Raw genomic sequence first — 14,735 nt, 5'->3', positions numbered from 1 at the left:
GACTTCCGACGGTGATTCCTCCAGGAATTCCTCCAGGAATTTCTCCAGGAATTCCTCTAGGAATTCCTCCAGGAGTTTCTCCAGGAAATTAACCTGAAATTCCTCCAATGATTTCTTCAGGAAGTCATTCGCGAATTCCTCCGGGGATTTCTCCAAGGATTTCTCCAGAAATTCCTTCGGGAATTAATTCAGGGATTCCTCCAGGTGCTATTTCAAAGATTTCTACAGGAATTCCTTCAGAGATTCCTGCAGGAAGTTTTCCGCGACTTCCTCCGAGATTTCTCCAGGAATTGCTCCGGAGATTACTCCGATTTGCTTCGTAAAAATCAATTACCGTAAAGATTCTACACAGACAAACAGACGTATCACTTAGAACGAAGTGCGATTAAAATCATCATCACAAAAGCATAATCGCCCAATGCTAATAACGCTGTGTTTTGCAAACACACTGAGTAGATGGCGGAAGTGAGCAAACGTCAAATAGGAGATTTGCGAACTACAGAATATTCATATAGTCCATTGAAAAGGGAAATTATAGAAAGTGGGTAGAGTGAGGCATCTGTTTGCCTGTGGATTCTACTTATGTTAATAGTATTTTGAGGAAAATTCAAGGGAATTGTAGAATTCTACCGTTTAGCTTTATTGTGATTACACTATAGTAGTGTTCTTCAGTTTATTTAATTCAGAAATCACGACCATTCAGGTATATTCACATTGCACAATTAGGGCAGCAATTTGTTTAATTGCGATAATTAAAGAAGGATCAAATTGTAGGCAGCGCATAAAATAATTAGAAACCGTCAGCTTATTTTCATAAAGAATTAATTACCATTTCAAGAATTACCACACAAAATCCGGTGAGTTTTCTCTAAGTAATCCGAACAAACTAATCCAACAGTTGAGAAAACTCAATGTTGGTGGCAGTAGCTCCTCTCTGGAGCCACCAATGGTTGGTATCAGCACAAACTTCCAATTGGCAGCACGATTGAAATAAATGCCTTTCGCACTTGAATCCTGATCTAACAGGCCTTTTCTAGACTCATGCTAACGTTCTCGCGTTCGGAACCTCAGCTTGCCAGAGTAAGAAAAAGTTTGATCGATCCAATGATTTTTTACTTCTACGATACAGGTATACCTCGATTTAGTGGATATTTATTTTTGAAATGTCTACAAAATCGAATTTTACATAAAATCCAAGCTTTTTTTATATATATTTTTTTTATTTAAATTAGGCCGGAACAAATCACATTGTTGGGAGTTGTTAATAATAAATGTATTTGATAAAAAATTATCCAAATTATTAGGCAAAATCGTCAAACTCATCGGATTTGTTAAGAAATTTTCTCATCGACTCTAATTCGTTTTGAACATTTTAAACTTCTTGAATAGTTTATTTGTGTCTCCCCTTAAAATGTCAAATTCCGACCAAAATTTTCCGAGGGGAGAGGGGTGACATAAGAGAAAATCGAAATTTGTATCAGTCTTATACAAAAAAAATGTACCAAAACATATGAAAACTAAGTTTACGATAAAAGGCTCGGAGGTTTTCGCATATATTAGTAACTCTCGCTAAATAACGAATAAACTACTGTTTCGCTAACTCGTTATTATCAAAATCTTTGGTCTTCAAAAATATGTATGGTTAATTCAAAAGACAATATTTTGAGCAATGGACATATACAATAACGTTATTTTCATAAAAGTCCCAAAACATTCAAAAACTTCAGAAATTCTTTCAGGGTTTTCTTTGAAAATGACTCCGAGGATTTAGTTACCCTGGAATTCCTTTACGGATTCTTCAAGGGGTTTCTTCGGACATTTAGAGATTCGTGGCAAGAACTTGATAAAAAAAAAAGACACTACACCGTCTTCAACCAGAGGTTGCACAGACTGAACATTCACTAACATTAGGCAACGGACAACACGGAACACCCAGTGGACCAGAGGAGGAATTTTCGTTTGACGAAAAGTTTCCTCCGGCTGGAGCGGGAATCGAACCCTCACTCCGTGGCACTCACAATACGCCTAAACGACTGACGCCGCTAACCGCACGGCCACGAGGCCCACATTAAAGCGTGGTTAATGGTTGTACTGTATTTGCCGAACGATTTTTCTGTACAAGTAGTCTAGATTTGTACCGCTATCTGCTCAATCACCTTTTGTTGCAATTTTGCGGAGTTAAATAAAAGTAAGTGAACCCAGAATTTTCAACTTTATTACGATGATCTCCGAAGAAAACTTCCCAAATCAAACCAAGATGTAACAGATTATTTCAAAAAATCTTCCATGTGTTCCTCCAGAAGTGTCATAAAGATTTTTTTACGAAATCTGACATGAATTGCTTCAACTATTCCTCCATGTTTTTTTTTATAAATCATTTCGAAGATTTTTTGGGAAATTCGCCCACGGATTACTTTAGAGATTCCTCTGGATATTTATTCAGAAATTTCTATAGGCATTCGTTTGGAGCATGTATTGCAGATTCCTTTAGAAAATCTACATTTATTCAGAAATTTCTACAGAGATTTCTTTAATAAAACTGTAAAAATTCCATCGTTTTTCAGAAAATGGTTCAAAAGTTCCATCACAAATTTGTTCTAGGGTTGCTTTAGAAATTCTTCCAAGGATTTAACGCGAAATTCTTACAGCAACTTCCAATTTCCACAGAAATTCCACTAAGGATTCCTTCAGAAGTTTCACAATTTCTGTCAGAAAATCTTCCTGGTATTTCTTTAGAAATTTCCCAGGGATTCTTTTAAAAAATGTGAGATCCATTTTGGAATTTTCTGCAGTCATTCTTATAGAAATTGGCCTAGGGGTTCCTATAAAAAATGTTCGAGGGATTGGAATTTCCCATGAACTTTATTATAAATTCGACTAATAATTTCTTCAGAAATATCTCCAGATTTTCCTTCAGAGATTTCTTCAACAATTTTTTAAAAACACCCAAAGATTTTTACATTAAGAATCAGAAATTTAGAGCTCCTTCAAAATTTTCTCAGAAGCTTACTAAAGATTTTTTTCCAAGGATTGTTTTAGTAATTCTGCAAGAGAATATTAAGAGAATTCCCAAGATTCCTTTGGATATTCCTTTCAAAACATTGCTCTGCAAGAAATTGCTTTCTTAAGAAAGTCTTAGAAAAACCCCTGCCTAAGATTTTTTTTCTACAGTCTTCCAGAGATTTTCATAAGGATTCTTACGGAAAGGTTGGAAAACATTGTTGCAAAAATTCACTCAGATTTCCTCAGAACTTCCGCCGGGTATTCTTCCAAGTTTTTTCTCGAAAATTCCTTCAGGATTTCTCCAAGCGTACCTCTAGGAATTTCTTAATGGATTCTTCCAAGAATGCATTACAAAAATATATTTAGATTTTTTATGAGATTTGTCCAGGATTTTTTTTTCCAAAACTATCTCATGAGGTTTCGTTACCTATCCCGCCAAGGGTTTCCAGGTGTTTCTTCTGGTATTCCGCCTGGAGTTTCTTCAGAAAATTTCTTCAGCAATACTTTCGGAAATATATTTAGAAACTTCTTCAATATTGCAAGACTTAGTCAAGAATTTCAGCAGGGATTTATTCAAAAGTTGTTCCATGAATATTTTTCAGAATTTGTTCTGGGAGTTCCTTCAGGAATTGTTCAAACAGTTACTTTAGAGATTGCTCCAGGAATGCATCTATGGGAATGTATCAGAGAAGGGGCACAGAAATTGGCGAACCGTGACTAACAAGCTCTGATTTTACCATGACAGCACTTTTATCACACACCTTGTCAGTAATCTGGTTCGGGTTAAACCCGAACGGCGATTGATAACAGCCGCATTCTTGTGCTCCGCTGCTTTCTAGTTTTCGAATTTCTTCTGTTTCGTACTACCCACCTAACATCCTACTTGGGTGCTGGTGATGAACGGAAAAAGTGCAGTGTTTTATGGAATAAAAAACAGACTGACGATCGTGTGCAAAGTACGATCCTTACAAGTGTTTTCAAAAATATATTCTTGAGAAGATAATTTCATAAGCTTTGATCGCTGAAATTTTTGGAATGCACTTTTTTTCGTTCCTAAGTTATGGCCAATTTTGTGAAAAATGTTCATTTAATATAAGCTTACATAGTCATTTTTCACAAGATTGGCCATAACTCAGGAAAGAAAAAAAGTGCATTCCAAAAATTTCAGCGATCAAAGCTTTTGAAATTGCCTTCCCAAAAATATATTTTTGAAAATTTTCCGCGAATTTGGGCATAGCTTTTCCGGCTATTCTTTCTGAATTTTCTCAACGGTGAAAATTTTGTGGAAAACTTTTTCCACTTCATTTTTTTTGGATACCTGAGAAAATTTGTTTCTATTTTCTAAAAAAAAAAACATTGTTTCTACGATGTTTCGTTCTTGAGTTATGATTTTTCAAAGAAAATTCTTAAATGGCACATCTGGACATTTTTAAACAAAATTGGCGATAAATCAAAAATGGATAAAAAGTGCATTCCAAAAATTTCAGCGATCAAAGCTTATGAAATTGCCTTCTCAAAAATTTTTTTTTGAAAATTTTCCGCGAATTCTGGCATACTTTTTCCGGCCTTTCTTCATGAATTTTCTAAACGGTGGCAAATTTTGTGGAAAACTTTTTCCACTTCATATTTTTTTTTTCAATTTCTGAGAAAATTTGCAATCATTTTCTTAAAAAAAAACTTACTCAAAAAAACTCTACGATGCTTCGTTCCTGAGTTATGATTTTTCAAAGTAAGTAGTGTCAGGGTAAAACAAAAAAATTCCACCTGAGTTTCCCGGGAAAATAGGCAACCCTGAATTTTTCTCATTTTTTTTTTGTTCATATATCCATGAGCCCTGCCTGTGGAAAAAGTTTCATGAAAATCTGAGATCCTTCGGCCCAATTTGTACGATAAGAAAAAAAAATCCACATTAATAATTTACCCGACCCCGATGATCGCCTGAACTAATTTTCAAGATCAGATTCAATGGATCGATCTGCTTGGCTACTGGTATGGTTTCCGTCGGGTGTCGCTTCAGATTGTTTATTTTATCATGCTGCTGAAAGTCAGTCAAGTTCCACTAAGCCGCATAGCTTTTGCTTCGTTTCTCACCATACAAATATTCAGCTCATTTCTACAATTCTAGCACTACATTGAACAACTTTGATGCTGATATACAAGGACGTGGCGACGACGAGGACGACGACGTTGACATTCTCGTTTAGAAGTGGTAGCAGTTCGGTGGTGGCGACGACAAGGACGATAAAGACGACCATGAATGGTCCATTTGAGCGAGCATATTATCCTTCCTTTGTATTAGAGCTACGTTGTTTGCAGACAAAAAGAAAACATTACAACTGGCAAACAGTGTTTAGAAGATTTTTGAAAGAAAGAGGATTGAGGATGCAACATCAAAGAAACAGTGGGTATGTGAAAGACAATTTTGAACGTCTCATCATTTTAAATTTGCACTTGTGTGACTTTGTGATTGTGCTGCTAATGGCACCAATTATTTCAACAACACCATGCTAAGGATGATGGGTTCGGTTCCCGTTCGATCCAGAAACTTTTCAAAAGGGAGATTTCTTTGACTTGCTTAGGCATATAGTAGTCCTGTTCAATGTAGTAGGTTGAACATTGTTGAAGTTGCTGCATTTTGCTCTTAACTATTCGTCAACAAATGGGCAAGAGCAGGATGCAGCAACTTCAACAATGCCCAATCTACTTCATTGAACAGGACTAGTATGATCGTGCGAGGCAATTAGAACACATCAAAAATAGTCAGAGGAATCTCTCATTTAATAACTGAGGAAGTTCTAAGCTGAAAAGCAGGATTTTCCCCAGCTGGGTCGTCACGCCAGTAAAAGGCGGACTATGTGTGAAAAGTCTCAAATGACTCAATCAATTAAGTCAACCGACAAAAAAATCAAACGAAGAGCAAACATCCTATAACAAATTGCTCTACAAAATCTCTCTACAAAAGTCCCTAAATCACCTGGCCCATGCTACAATGCTACATACCCAATCCATATTCTGTCTAGGCGGCCATAAAAGAATCACCTGTGCTTTCCGGGAAAGTGTGAACCAGAGTGGAGAAGAAGACAAAAAAAAAACCTCTTGCCTATTTATCAGCCGAGCACCCTTTTCGACGGTGCTCATAGGCTAGCCAAGCCAGCCACCTACATTTCTAGTAGCATGTAGGTATGTAGGCAGGTATCCATGAACGAAAAAGTACATAGTCGCTTTATAACCGGACACGATATTTTATGGAACTCCTTCCACCCATAGGACCGGATTCCGTTGGCTTTTTCCCGATGGCACCACTAGAAGCTAAATCAACGTGTCGAAACGAAAACTGTTGCTCGTGTTTTATTGGTATCTACTAATACGGCTACCAAATGGAGCTATTTAGCAATGATTTGTTCGTGGAACGAGTTTGATGCAACAAAATCCTATTATTGAAACTAATGATTTGAACTCTGTTAAGATTTGATTTAAGAACATATTCTAACAGTTTTTCCTTTTTTTCTTATTTTTCAGATTCACCTATCCGGAAAATCATCAGTTGCAAAATGTTTTTGTTACAAAACTTGTGTCTTTTTTATCTAGGAATTCATCAACACCAACGTAGGAAACCAACAACCAGTGAAGAATAGAGAAAACGAAACGAAACCAGTCAGAGGGTGATACGATTAGTGGAATAATTATCGAAAGCAAATATCGTGTCACCTGTAAACAAAACAAACAAAAACATTTCTAAAAAAAAGTGAAAATTCAAAATTTTAAAACACCAAACTAAAACCACAGTGGGCACAGTGAACGGAGCCAATGAAGTAACACGCAGAGCGTCCGGCTTTTTCCGTTTGAATTTTTAATGTTTTTAATTTGGAAGAAGAATATTTAGCGTCCAACGAAAGAGTTACCCCGCCCGGGGTTGGAATATAGGGGAAAAACGAAACAAGTGAATCCACCACCATGGCGGAAGCGGAAGGAGGCTCCGAGCAGGATGATGTTTCATTCTTGCGGACGGTGAGTAGACTACTTATGTTAATCTGCTTGATTGATATAACAATCAGACCATATTTGCTCATCATATCGTCATCAAAATTTTTGATTTTCATCCACCTTTCTAAAATACTGTCCAGAAATAAATTCTTTCATAGAAATGCAATACAGTAGCCGAGTAGCACATGACTTTAGTTTATGTGACTCTCACATATATCAGGCCAAACATTTCAATAGGTCCTATCTGCATTTGAGAGGCTCTCTTAGTTCACTTTCTCTTTCAATTATGGCAACGTAAGGGTACACGTTTCAACAATTTTTGCAGTACAAATCAAAAAGCGATTGTTTTGACCATCATTCAATGCAAGGAGACAATCATAATACACTGAAGTTTTTTTTTACGACGGTAATGGTCCCGCGTAAAAAAAAACCGCGTAAAAAAAACCGCGTTATTTCAAGACCCGTCGTAAAAAAAACCGCGTTATTTCAAAAAACGTCGTAAAAAAAGTCAAGTCACGTTAGATGTGGTGACTATTTTACGCATGTTTTTGAAAAAACGCGGATTTTTTTTACGACGGTTTTTGAAATAACGCGGTTTTTTTTTACGACGGGTCTTGAAATAACGCGGTTTTTTTTAGGACGGACCGCGTAAAAAAAACCGCGTAAAAAAAACCGCGTAAAAAAAACTTCAGTGTACAAATAAACAGCTGAGATATTAACGAAAGAGAGGGAAACCAAAGAGAGCCTCTCTTCTGCAGATAGGACCTTTAGACATGTTTGGCCTGATATGACTAAATTTGGACATAAGTATTTGAGTTATGTAAATACAACATATGTGCTAATCAACATATTTCACTTTAGACTCTAGTTTAATTTAAAAACACTTCACTAATACTTTACTTTTGCAAAAGAAAATAAAAAATGAATAACTCTTTTTAAAGAAAAACTAGAAAGGACGAGCAAATTCCTTTTAATTCTACTACTGTGCTTATCTTCGGACAGATAGGCCTATTTCGTCTGTGACTTACAGACTTCTTCAGTGTCAAGTGCTCGACTGTCGAGCACTTGACACTGAAGAAGTCTGTAAGTCACAGACGAAATAGGCCTATCTGTCCGAAGATAAGCACAGTAGTAGAATTAAAAGGAATTTGCTCGTCCTTTCTAGTTTTTCTTTAAAAAGAGTTATTCATTTTTTATTTTCTTTTGCAAAAGTAAAGTATTAGTGAAGTGTTTTTAAATTAAACTAGAGTCTGAAGTAACAAGTTCTACTAAAAGCTCTAAAGTAATAGTAAAATATTTCACTTTATGATATAACGAAGCATTGGTAAACATTTAGCTGATCCCTGAAACATCGTGACAATGTTGTTCTCATTTGAAGTTTGTGTAAAATCTTGTGATGGAAACACCAAAGGAGACCAAAGATTAATGGTATTCTAGGGACAATGTAAATTCGTGATTTCGCGGAAGCCGCGAAATTGGGCTATGGCCGCGAAACTTGAGAAATTTCGCGAAATGCTGCGAAAATTGGTAGAATTGTTAAAATACCATGCAAATTTCCAGGATTTACAAACATTTTAGCATAAATTGACTGATAACTTTTAACAGTGTAAAGTTATTTACGAGTTTGTTGCCTTTCAAATATGTACTTGTTTAATACTTTCTATAAAATTTGTTACATTTTTCGGTGAAATTATGATTACGCCTCACAAAACCAAATAAGTAATTCATATGACATGCAAAATTTGGAGTTTTCTACAACAAAACGGTAAAAAATATGGGACCGTGAAATTCACAATATTAGTCCGCGAAATTTAAGAAATTTTGCCGCGAATTTCCATTGTCCCTAGGTATTACTTATTTAGAATTAAATAAAAGTAAGTTCTTCAAAATTTGTAATAGTTGGTATTTTGAGCCACTCTAGACTTCATTTGAATTGTTAAGTTCAAGAGTACTCCATTCAAAAGCTGCATTAGTCATACTGTAGCTACACGAGTAAAACAAAACTCGGAATCAGTCAACTCCCGGAAATTAAGCTGTCGGAAACGAACGAAAACGAAATTTGTTTACTCTAATTGGATCCGAAGTTCGGCAACACAGTAATGCACTTAAATTATTCAGTAAACAAACGGATCCACTCTGAGTCCGCCCGGACTGCGAACGATGATAACGTTAATGGTTGGCAATCTGACTTTCGATGTAAAACGACCGGCCCGGCTTGTAGCAATGTGGAGCGCCAAATTGCTGCAATGTAAACATTTGCTAAAGAAAACACATGCACAGCATCAACCGGGTCAAATCGATCGGTAATGTTTGTAAATCGACGTTTTGTAAACTGGGGAATCTACTCAATTGAATTCCACGTGAAAGCAAATAACCCATTTCCTAATGGAGTTCTCGTGATTCTAAAAACAGTATCATCATTGAACTGCAGCAAGATGTTTCAACCTTCCTCCTGTTTATTGTTATGCTTAGCACGAAGTCACGTAATGTGACCGAGGACGAAGTTTTTCAGGTGCTTCGATTTGGTAGCGTGGCAGTCAATGAAATTTGTAATAATGCTCGTCACAGCAAAAAGCTAGTGATAGAAAGAGGAACTTAATTCAATCTCGGCTTTGAATTCAAACAACATAGCGTGGATTAGGAAATGTATTGTTTTTCGGGATTCATGCAATATGTCCAATCCACTCACCGTATCCTTCTGATATTGGCCACCTTCTGGAAGCTGGGTTCATCGTTCTAAAACTCCGAGTGCTTGCATGAACCATGTCTCTTGTCCGTAGAAGACCTTAGTTTTTGACGCATACACCACTGGTACGACTTTTGCTGCCTAGTTTTTCAAGCGGGTGTACAGCTCTGCCACCGTTGCAAACGTTCTGGCGATAATATCCAAGTCGTCCGCAAAACACACAAATTGACCGAATTTGATGAAAATCGTACACCGGCATTGAGCCCGGCTCGTCGTATTACACAATCCAGAGTGATGTTGAAGAGTAGGTATGAAAGTCTGTCACCTTGTCGCAGTCCCCAGTGAGATTCGAATAAACTGGATAGTTCACCCAAAATCTTTACGGAGTTTTGCACATCGTCCATTGTTGCTTTGATCAGTCTAGTCAGCCAGGGAGTCGTTTTCGTTAATGATTTGCAATAGCTCCATGCGTTCGATACTGTCGTATTTTGTCTTGCATGTATTGGGACCTGTGGCCGAATTCCGGTGCACAGTTTCTTCGAAGAGAAGAAATTTTCTTCCATTACCCACCAGCAAGAAAATTTTCTTCTCTTCGAAGAAAAAGTGTGCGGGAATTCGCCTACTGGTATTCACGGCATTACTGGAGGATTCGCCGCACGGTGAAGATCTGGTCCGTAGTCGACCGGCCGTCGGTGAAGCCGGCTTGATAGCTTTCTGCGAACTCTATTGACGACGGTGGCAGGTAGATGATCTGGAATAACACTTTGAAGGCAACATTCAAGATGATGACTGCTCTGAAGTTGTCACATTCCAAATGGTCGCTTTCTTGCGAACATCCTGATAATTGATCGGTGCCGGCAGGTTGTAAACTTTTTTGGGCCCATCTTGATGAGTTCAGATGAATGGTACCCTTAACTTCCCTCAGCGTGGGAGTTGGCAATTCCTGTCCTCTGCTGCATTGGCGTAGTCGTTCCCTCCGTTCGTTGTGATCTCCATGCCTTTCAGGTGCTCATTGAAGTGCTGCCTCCACCTTTCGATCACCTCGCGTCCGCCCGTCAACAAGCTCCCGTCCTTTCCCCGGCATATTTCGGCTCACGGCACGCAGCCGTTGTGGGATGCGTTGAGCTTGGCGTTTAGCTCCTAATAGAACTTGAGCTTGATTGACCGCCCGTAGATGCTACTCCAGTATCGCCAGACCAGCTTCACTCACACAAGGAACCAATCTAGCGTAATATGTGAAAAGGGCCTAAGTAATTTTCGTAAACAAACATGTTTCGGTCGCTGTAGAGCCCAACTCGATCCACCCACGAACCCTACAGCGGCCGAAACATGTTTTTTTTTTTACAAAAAGCCTCGGAGTGTGGGTTCGATTCCCGCTCCAGTCGGGGAAAATTTCCCGTCGAACGGAAAATTCTCCACTGGGCCACTGGGTGTTATTTGTGTTGTCCGTTGTCCAATGTTAGTAATGTTCAGTCTGTGCGGTCTCTGGCTGAAGACGGTGTATTTGTCTTTTGAAGCGTATTTGTTAGACCTAGTCGTGCATTGGGGTTATTATGACCCGCACAGGCATGTTGAGCGTGTTTTACATCAGCATGGTAAGCGTTAATTAATGCACAAATAAGGATAATGACAATGAATAGGAGATGTTGTATTTTTAGGTATTTTTTTTACGAATATGTAAAAAAAACTTTTGTAGATCAATGTCTTTAAATGGCACTATTTTAAACTATTTCTGATGAATTCCACGATATTTTTAGGGAAGGCTATGGTAAATCTGCCGTTCGTGCAGATTATACCCTGTGGTCCAATGAATACCAATACAGATAGCACAGAAACTGTATTAAGTACAACTATATAATTAAACGAGGATCAGCAGGCAGCGCTGCGAACCATCAGCTCTAGTCGCACATGAAGTCGTTCTAGTCTAAGCTGTTAAACTAGTATTGTGGATTTACCGGCTACTTGTATTCTAAAGTAGCCGTTTTCATATAAAAATCAACTTGATTGTCAAAAAATGAATGTCGCTAAGTAGCTAGTGGCAACGAGGAATAGCGCATACTATAAAAACGCTTAAAATCATTTTTAAGTTACTCTTTTTATAAAACGGCTACTTTAGAGGCCATACTGAAGCGACCGGTAGAATACAAGTAACCGTTAAATCCACAATATCACCAAACTTATACCACCCTGTCCTTGCGCCTTCTAATTCGCGCTCTCTACTGTCACTAACGCCAGAAAAGATCGAATCCCACACACGTCACCCACCATCCTCGTTTTGTGACCATCACCACTGATATGAGTATAATTGTCATGACTCTCTCCTACACCTCGTGCTGCGGGAAGCTCATGGATTTTAAAAGTACGACATGACACCACAAGTCCCATTCGTTTCGCATAGCTCCGTTAGAACGTAAACAAAAAAAGCGTCAAGCAGTACACCTTATCTCCGATAAACTCTCTCACTTTGCCTGTCATGCATCACTGCTCAGAGCAAGAGAGAGCCACTCTCACAATCTTTGGGATTGCGAATCACTAGACAAGGGTGACATGAGAAATCAGGTCTAACGATTATCTCGTTATGGTCACGATCACTCGCAGTACTGCCTACTAGAGTGATTTTCAATGTGGATCGACATTCAAATATTGTCCTTCTTGGAAAAAAGTTTTTTCAAACTTACACACAACTTCAGCAGATTTTTGGAGAATGTGTGGTCAATTCTGCATGACTTACTGAGAAGATTCCGAGGAGTTTTTTCAAGAAATTGCTGCAGAACTTTACCAAATCAGTCATATTATTTCACGATTTTCATGTCTTTTATTAATGTTAATGTCTTATATCAGATATTTTGAAGGTCCAACAAAAACAAATTACAATAATATTCCTTGTCGTTTCCCAGGATATTAGCTACATGTCAAATATCAAGACCAACAGCGAAAGTTGATGGTCGAAGTAGTTGGTTTAGTCACCAAGCTTCCAAATTGCAAAAAAATACAAGAAAACGTGTTTGGCAATGTACACAACATTTTGCTATACTCCGTTCTGTTCAATTAAATTTCTGGAGGCATTAACGAGAAGTTTCAAAATCAATCTAGCGGACGTGCTATTGTATATACCCAGAGCCGTAGCGTGCGGTTTGCCAGGTTGGCCCCTGCCAAGGGCGCCAACCTTAGAGGGGCGCCAAAAAGGCCTAAGGCTAGAAGGAAACAGGAAGATGCTATTCTTTTCTTGATTGTTATCACGATTTCATTATTTAAAATGTTTAATATTGATCAAGTGTTTTTACGTGCTTCCGTATTCTCCAAAAAAAATCAGATTTCTCTAGATTATTTTTAATATTTATCGTTATGTTACCTGGTAATTTAGATACTTTTTTGTTTTGAGAAGCTATTTTAGTTATAGATGAGCAAAACAAAATCAAAAAGCTTTCGAAAGTCAAGTGAAAGTCTAGTTTAAATTCCCTAGCATTCGTACAGGGAAAGGTCATGAGGAAAGGTTTGAGGATTTTCTTCGCATTTAATGACCTAATTTACAGTATTCACAAACAGTATTTTGAATGAAAAATAAAATCAGGCGATGCTCCTATGATCTTTCAACTCATCCAATTGTTATTTCCAGTAAATGTTTCTTTGGGCTTAAACTCTTGCAAATCTAGCAGAATTTTTAAAGTCGACTTCACCTAAAAACTACCAGTGTTTTTTTTTCTATTCCACAAAAAACAAATTGATTATTCCAGTAATTCCTTCATCAATTTTACCAGGAATTTCTTCAGAATTTTTTTGCTAGGTTTTCTCGAGAAAATCTTTCAAAAATATTCCTCAAGAGATTTCTTTGAAAAATTATCTAACAATTTCCTCTAGAAATTGTCTCAGAAACTTCTTCAGGGATTCTTAAAAAAAATCTACTGGAAAATTTTCTTGAAAATTCTCGAAACAAATTTCTATATTCCTTCAGAAATTCCTCCAGGGAGGCTTTCAGACAGTATATTTGGAAATTAGACAAAGGATTCCTCTCGATATTTTCCCAAGAATTTTATTGAATAATGCGGAGCGGACCTGGTGTGGTGATTAGAACACTTGACTATCACGCCGAGGACATGGGATCGAATCTCACCCTCGACAAACTCGCGAAATGTGAGTTCTTCCTTCGAAAGGAAAGTAAAGCGTGGGTCCCGAGATGAGCTAGCCTAGGGCTAAAAATCTCGTTAATACAGATAAAAAAAAGGAAAAAAAATGAATCTTACACCATTTCTTCAAAATTCCAAAAAAATTTTAGATTCTTCTAGTTTCCTGCAAACATATCTTTGAGGATTAGGTACTTAGAAACTTTTCAATAGATTTTCTCAGTAACTCCTCCATTAATTCCTATGAAAAATCTTGCAGATATTCTGTTAGAATTCCTTCGAAAATTCTTCAATGGATTTTTTTTAAGAATTAGACCAAAGTTTCCTTTAGAAAGTTCACATCACATCGCTTAAAAACACTTCCATTGATACCTTCCGAAAATGTACTATGCTTATTAGGAACTGCTCCATATGTTTCTGCTAGAATGCCGCTAGGAAACCATGAATTTCCTCAAAAACTCTTCCAGAAAATCATAATTTTGGAATTGATTCAGAAATTTCTACAGATAATCCGTTAGAAAATCTGCCATTGATTCCATCCAAAACTTCCCCAAAGGTTTCTTTTGAAAGCCTTCCATGGATTGCTTCAAAATTTCCTCCAGGGATAGCTCCATAAAACTTTCTAGGACTTTTTTTTGTCTAAAGCCCAAAAAAATTCCTTAAGAATCTTTTTCAGGAACTCCTTTTACATTTCTCCCAGTATTCTTTTAAAAAAAAATCTTCCAGTGGTTCTTTACAATTTCGTACAGGCATTACATCAGGCATTTCTTCACGAACTGCTCCAGGAAATAGTCCAGGAATTTCTGCAAAAGTTACTTCATGAGATCTATTGGAAATTCTTGCTGAAATTCTGAAATTTCTCCAGTATTTTCGTCAAGTATTCCTCCGAATATTTTTGCTGAAATTCCTCCAGCGATTCTTGTATAATTTAATCCAGCAGG

General features: G+C 37.4%; 1 long non-coding RNA gene across 1 annotated transcript in view; it reads left to right on the top strand.

The window, feature by feature from the left end:
* The window catches only part of LOC134289635 (uncharacterized), a 51,849-nt gene extending 45,137 nt beyond the window's left edge, over positions 1 to 6,712 (top strand). Inside the window, exon 2 of the long non-coding RNA XR_009998591.1 lies at positions 6,592 to 6,712. This is a non-coding gene — a long non-coding RNA (uncharacterized LOC134289635). The remainder of the gene's footprint in view (positions 1 to 6,591) is intronic.
* Positions 6,713 to 14,735: the final 8,023 nt, after the last annotated feature.

The sequence above is a fragment of the Aedes albopictus genome, chromosome 3 (genome assembly GCF_035046485.1).
Source record: "Aedes albopictus strain Foshan chromosome 3, AalbF5, whole genome shotgun sequence".
Taxonomy (NCBI): Eukaryota; Metazoa; Arthropoda; class Insecta; order Diptera; family Culicidae; genus Aedes; species Aedes albopictus.
The sequence above is the reverse complement of the archived record's forward strand: the minus strand, read 5'-3'. Positions and strand labels throughout refer to the sequence as shown.